The sequence below is a fragment of the Silene latifolia genome, chromosome 4 (genome assembly GCF_048544455.1).
Source record: "Silene latifolia isolate original U9 population chromosome 4, ASM4854445v1, whole genome shotgun sequence".
In the NCBI taxonomy this organism is placed as follows: Eukaryota; Viridiplantae; Streptophyta; class Magnoliopsida; order Caryophyllales; family Caryophyllaceae; genus Silene; species Silene latifolia.
The window spans coordinates 35,655,796-35,663,062 of record NC_133529.1 but is presented as its reverse complement, the minus strand read 5'-3'; positions in this window follow the sequence as shown (position 1 = coordinate 35,663,062).

Below are 7,267 nucleotides of genomic sequence, written 5' to 3'. Positions count from 1 at the left end.
GACATGTGGCCAGAAATTTGTTATAGTGCAGTTTGGTTACTTGATTCCTATGTAGGAAGCTAGCTGAGGAGAACCCGGCCAGTGGTAGTGGCAGAGAGAGAGACGGCTCTCTCCTCCTTATCCCCAGTGACGGAGCGTTTGGCTTTGGTGGTTTTATGCTTCGATCTCTCGGAGAGCCAAGAGGAAGAAAATTTGTAGTGACTTCTTCCCTCTTTAAATTTGGGCTCCTGGGGCGTTGGAGGCTGGAGTCATACCATAGGTTTTACTGGGGTCCTCATCCAGCTTAATGAAGAACCATGGATTGCATTAGGAGTTTAAGTGGAGAGGACTTCTCATGGCGTTGTAATGCTGGACTACTGCTGGAAGTGAACCACTCTGTTTAGACTAAATCGATTCTTTTCCTTTCTGATTTCACAGAAAGATTGTTATTATTTATCTTGCTTCACAGTATCAATTTTCTCCACCGCACCCAGGCCTCTGTCTGAAGGCAGGCGTGGAGAAGGCTTTATCCGGTCGTGATTGGGTGATGTCGGACGGAGCAGCGTTCTCTCCACCACCTGCAGTGTTACAGGCGGGGCGTGAACGCTCTTCGGTGAGCCAGTATTGAGCATCTCTTATGTTGTTTTGCTGCTTGGCTACTTTTAATCGATCTTAAATGATTCCTTGTTTGTCTTTTCTGGTGGTGCCCGAGGCCCTTGGGCAGATAGTCAGTAGCCTCCTTCGTGCATTGAGGCTCAGCCAAATCTAGGAGCTCGGTCGGTGCGATTAGGGAATGTCAGTGGGTCACCTTGGTACTTAATTTGACGCTTGGCTCAAATGGGTGCTCTCAAGGATGTGTAGCCAGTTCCCATTGATCCTCTGGGGCGATGTTGGGGAGCCATACGGTGAGAGGAGGTGGCAGGCACGGCGTTAGTGGTGGCAGCCATCGCCTTCTTCTGAGTGAGGACTACTCGGTGTTCTCTCCGGGAGGTTAATCTTGGCGGTTGTAGTAAGTATCTTTATCCTTCTTTATTTTTGATTTTGGGAATACGATGAAGATCATCAAATAACGAGAAACGACTTCTCGGTAGGCGGCGGGAATCGAGCCCCAGTACCCACTGGGGCCCTCGATACACGGCGCGTAGGGAGGCAGCGATCTCACAGTGTGACTTTCGTAGCCATGGCGGATCCCGGCACAGACGGTGCGTCTAATTCGGAGATGGGCCTCACATTTGTGATTTTTGGGGTAAGAACCATTTGAATGAACTTATTTAATTAAAGACCTTTTTGAAATCTTTGATTCTTGTAGTCTCGGTTCTTGGTGATGCAGCCCAGCAATTTGCAGGCCCCTCTTTAGTAGTGGAGAGCACCCTTCGGCGGTGGGGTCGTCAATTATGAACCTTTACTTTATTTCATTTTGAACTTTGATTTTAAACCTTTCTTGTGGTGGCAGAGTGATTGACATAGCGATTTTGTTTGCGGGAGATCGCGGTGGGCGAGTTAGCCCGATCTGGAGAAGCAGCTGGCTTGTTGAGGCTCCGAGTTGAACAGGGTTTACGCTCTGTGGCAAGAGTTGCGGAGATTGGAGAGGAAGCGTCGTGATGATTTTGTTTGGTGTTGTTTGTATTTGCATTGTTGTGGCGTTTGGACAGCCGTTTGAACATTTGGACTTTGCTTGGAGCTCGAGCCGAGTTTGTTAATACATTTCCGTATATATGATAACAATTATATTTGCTTTCTTTGGGTTGCGTTGTATACGTGAGTTAGCTTTGGTGGCAGGGGATTTGGTAGATATGGCAGTTTATCATAAAGTCATACTGCCGAAATTACATAGGAATCCATATAAACATACATTTACCTTATATACATATGGTGGCTAAACTAGCGCAAAAGCAGAGACCTCGACAAAGATGCAAAAATGCGAGAATAAAAAATGCAAATTGCTTTGAGAAATGGTGGGACGGTGGGGAGGTTACCCCAAAAAAGAATGAAACTAAATATAGACACAAAAATTAAATGAAAATGATTAAAAGAAATAAATAAATATAAATGGAAGCTATATATATGTTTTTGCAGAGTAGATGACATTCAAATGAAAATTATTCTAAAATGAAATATCTGATTAATATTGAAATGTCGAAAATGGTCGTGTACCTCTAAAGAATACGTGTGGGAATTAGGAAACACGAGAAATATCTGGCAATTTTCACGTATTTCACGAAAGCAATAACCATGTAATAGAAATTATTTGCAGGAATTTAGGAGGATCATGCGGAAAATCATGACAACTTCGCGAGGGTAGAAAGCATAGGAAGTGCGTCCTTTTGAAGAAGCATTGTAGTCTTTATAGCTGCTTCAGCGTGTATTACAGTAGATTTATACAGGAAGCGATTATTTTGAGTATAAATAGAGAGCGTTGATGAGGATTTTATTGACCGCGATTCTTCCCTCTCTTCTTGATCTTATTACATAAGAAACTCGATACAGTCATCATGAATGGCACGGAAGTGCTTTAAAGTCGACCGATGGTTTCAGCATTGGAGAAACCGCGATATGGTGCTGCACATAATCTTGGATCATTGTTGAGTTTGAAGCCTCAGGTTGTCAAACCATTCTTAGATGCTTGTCTTGATTGTGGGACCAGTGCTCATGTTTCGTTCCCGGAGCGACATTGCCCACGTTTCACAGAGAATTCTTTGCCGATGCGTGGGTGGGACCAGGCACTTACATGTGTTCATACCTTACTTATGAGTGAAATTTATAGGCACTTGGGTTTGGCATAAGACTTAAGGAGTGCCGTTTAGTGACTCGAAAAGTGTACGAATGTTGGACTTCATTGTGGAATTCATTATAAATGCGATCTAGTTTGTTATATTCTTTAGCGAAAGAGCCAGTTTTACTTGTTGCATGTATATGTCATGACCTGTTGTTGAAGACTTGAAGTGATCTGATCTCCTGGGCCTAGTTGAAGCGAGCTGTTGAATGACTTATTTCTGTTAGGAAGATCCTTTGAAGCGGATAATAGGAAGCGGCCCCATGACCTCTGTGCCAGGAAATCGTTATTCTACCGAGTAAAAGAACATTTTCTCTTGATTTTTTCTTCGTTTTTTTCTATTGCTTTTTCTTTGTTCGTTTTTTCGTCTCTTCGTTTTTTTTTTTTACGTTTTTCGTTTTACCGTTTTTTATATACAATACCCACTTTTATTGGTTTGGCTTATGGGCCATGTCGATTGATGAGCCCCGATTCATATTCCTTCTTATCATGTTCGTTCGATACTTAATGAGACTAATTGTCACTAGTGAACTTACCCGTCTGCGGTATTGGGAGAATCAAGCGAAGGAGTGATGATGGCTGATTGAGTGGATTATACCGTGATGGCACCCTCAGTATCCGCGGGTTATCGTGGCCAGATCTACTCGTCCAGCGGCATCTTCGGCAGAATTCCATGGTATGCATCTCTTCCGGAGGTTGATGAGGCAGTTAGAATAATGAGATGATCCGGCTTGACAAAATCATGAATGGCAGTGTGCCTGCCCAAGTAGGAGAGTGGGCCATGGGAAATGGGCGCAAAGTGTATGGTTCTTGAACTCTTGCATTAGCGCCTTATGGGTGTAGTTCCTCTGCTGATGGAGGAAAGCTACTGCTCACGGGCGAGAGAGATCAAGGAAGCGCGAGCATGACTCTAGTGCGAGGTGGAAAGGAAGGAAATCCATTTGAGGAGAGGAGGAAAGCGGGTTCGAGTTGTTCATCCTTGAAGAAAGCAGAAGACCTCACCAGTCGTGGACAAAGTGATTGACAGAATGGGAAGGCTGGGCATAGGAAAGCAGATTGGTTATTGAGTCAGTGGCGCAGCGTCAGCTCAGGGTATTGACAAAATGTGACAAGATGACAAAGAAGGCAAAGGGAAGATGGAGAGATAAGCCCAAGTCTTTATTATTATTTATTATTATTATTATTATTATTATTATTATTATTATTATTAGTGTGTGTGTGTGTGTGTGTGTGTGTGTATTATTGTAATGAAGGTAGGGGTTTTGGAATCCTGGCTATTTTATTTTTAATATGAGTTTTATTATGTAGCGTATTATTAGAAAGTAGATGAAATAAAAGTTAATTGGTGCTAAGCGATTATTGATTTTCCTTATTTATTATTCTTGTCAGATTCGAATGCAGTCTGAGAATGTCAGCCATATTACATTTGAAATTAATGGAATTTTGTCATTGAAGGTATTACTGTATTCATTAAGAAAATGAAATGAAATATATATTAGTTAGGTAAATACAAGAATAATTGCTAAGCAAGAGCTTGTAATAGACTTTGAAAATAAGCATGAGCTTCTTACTTACTCTTAAGGTGCAAATTTAGTTTATTTGATGATATGAGGATGACGTTTGTCAAAGTCGAGAAGCCAGTGGCGTTCAAACCTTTTAAACAGCAGGGCGCGTTTATTCATTATACAGGCATGTGAGGTGCAGTATGTTACATTTCTGTTGCAGTATAATGCCACGCTTTAGTTGGTGAGAGTTTGTTGGGTTGGAAAATTGTTCCGTGGTGTGATCACTTGCCTGGAAGTATGGACTTGACTAGAAATGGCGTGATATGTTGAATTTGCCAAATGGATCGGCAGAGTAAAGCTCTAACGATTTGAGTACTAAATCTCCTTCCTTGATATTCCTTTCAACCACTTTTGATGGCTCGTTTGATCGTGCTTGATATGTTTGGACGATGTCTGGCGCGTAGCTACGTTCATCCGGAGATGAGTTCTTCATATCTATCTGCTTCTTCGATCAACCGATTGGCTTCCAGTGAATGCAATGATGGGGCTACTGTATTTGGTTGCTTATGCGGCTTCCGTGCGAAAGTCGTATAGAAGGGAGTGGCCCCGTTAAATCTGGCCGATGTGAGATCTCCCACAAAAACAAAGGGTATCTTGTGGCCAGTCTCGATATTTGTCAATCATTTTGTGGGGATTGTCGGGTGTAATTTGGGCAGGATTATGACACATGAGCTTAGCCAGAATGTGTGTGAAGTGTCGTTTGCTCGTCTCTTAGCTGCACTCTCTGTGGGATGAGCAGAGGCGAGAGCTCGGCTTGGGAGCGTGCACCACTCCAAGCCGCTTAAGTTATTAAACTTAGAGAGATAAGTTGTATGTTTGTAGCAAAGTATATTTGAGATGAGAGTTTTATGCCAGATTTTTAGGTGGATTTTATGATGAAGATGTGGAGTATTTATCAGACTTTCACCTTGTCACGTGGTAGCGGTGGCGTGCGGTGGAAAGGCCCCCATCTTCTACTCAAGCGAGACCCATGGTAAGCGACTGGTTGACTCCATCATAGAAAATTTGGATGTGATATAGGGATATTATGCCTCAGCGACTGATTGAAGTAGGACCAATGGTAAATGGGGCTTTAGCCAGTTAATGATTCTACGACATTGTCTTTTAGCTTTGGCCTTGATCGATATTATATTTAGTCGTGGAGTGCAGTGCCCGTCATTGGAAATTATGACAAGCGTTTTGTTCTTTGCCTCTCTTCACGCCATTAAATCATGGTCTATATGGCGAAAGTGAAAATGATACTATTTTGTGTGGCTATCTGGTGCTCGGTCTCGGCTTGAAATGTGATCATTATCACTAATGATCTCATGTAGACAATGCATTAATAAACAGGATGATGTTGTGTATGAACTTTGCCACGTTTTGTAGTGAGACTAGTGTAAGGCAACCCATTTGGTGAAATGGCATCAGTGCCCTTTGGGATGAAGCAGTGACCTCTGTTCAGGTAGGGTTATCTTCCGTCTATCAATTCCCTAGAAGGCGAGAGATGTCGCGTATAAGCCGTGGAGGAAGGGGCGTATTTATCGTTCGAGATTATGGGTGTGGCGATGTCCCATGTTGATGCGTTCAGTTCCGTTGGTCGATAGTACTGACGTGGTGGCCTCTTTTGCCATCGCGTTTACACTCATGTGAATGGCATTCTCCATCATAGACCTTCCGCCTTTGCGCTTTATGAATGATCGAGGCGAAGTAAGTTCTGCAAAGAGTGTTCTTTGTATAACTCTCTCTTGGTAAAAACGTGAAGCATTGGTATCCTCATACATTATCCCCTTTTATCGCGTATCGGGTGAATGAAATCTGATTGAGCTTAAATTGAGATTGCTTGGAACGTGATTCTGTGTGAATTTCCTCTTCATCGTCATTTGATAAGACATAAAGCCAGAATTAAGCGTGCGTTCGATACATAAGGCATTTCACCATGTCATCGTATTAATCAGGATCTGGTTTTGCGAAGCGTGCTATGATTGATTTTCTACTGGGAAGGTGTAGATATATTCGTGATCGAATAGTTGGGCAACTTGATGCAATACGGCTTGATAAGGTGCTAAGCTTTTAAGCCGGATTTTCGAATCCCGTCAGCAATTGATGGGATGATCTGAAAATTATGCCGGAGGTTTTGTGCTAAGCTCTATTTCGCTATGTAGTCGATGGGCGACAGCAATTACTGCGACATTGTTTCGCATAAGTGAGTTGTGAGGAGACATGTATGCTCACCTTCGGAGAAATGAGCAACACTTTCATGCTGAATCCTCTTAGTTGTGCTCTTATCAAGTGAGGTCAGAGTCTACGCCGGTTTGGGCATATCCCCTGGTCACAGAAGCCAAGCCAAGTGTTTATGTTTGTGTTGTTGGTTACTGAAGGAATTACGACAGCGGCGCGCCCTTTTATAACTTCGACGCGTGTTTGGTCGAACTCGGAGAGCATCAGTCCATCTCGGCTGAGCGTCGGGTGAGGCGGATTCTCGATGAGGTGTTTGTTGGATCCGTTGGAGTATATTTTGTGGGTAGCTGGCGTGTAATACGGCGTAGCTATTAAACATCCATGACAAAGAAGCGAGGGCATGTCTTTTTCGATTGTGAGTATTTTTCTAATATCAAAGAACTTCTTACTGAGTAGTAGATAGCCCTTTCTTCTTTTCTACTATTTGAGCTAGCATGGCACCATGCATTTATTTTGATCCTTTGCTGGAATCTGAGGCGAGAGTTGATCGTTGAGTGCTTTGACAGCGATGGTTCTTGATATCTCCTTGATTGGTCGAATGCATACAATGATCATCATCCCACATGGTGTGATCCCATAGTTTCTTGAGCTTCTTGAAGATGGGTTTCTGCAAATCATATGATGATTCGATAGATCGGCTTATATGTATGCTACCGAATCTCGGCTTCTTTTGTTTGAGGGTTGTGGCATTTCGTCAGGCTTTGATTTGGAAGTCTATTCTATACCTCGT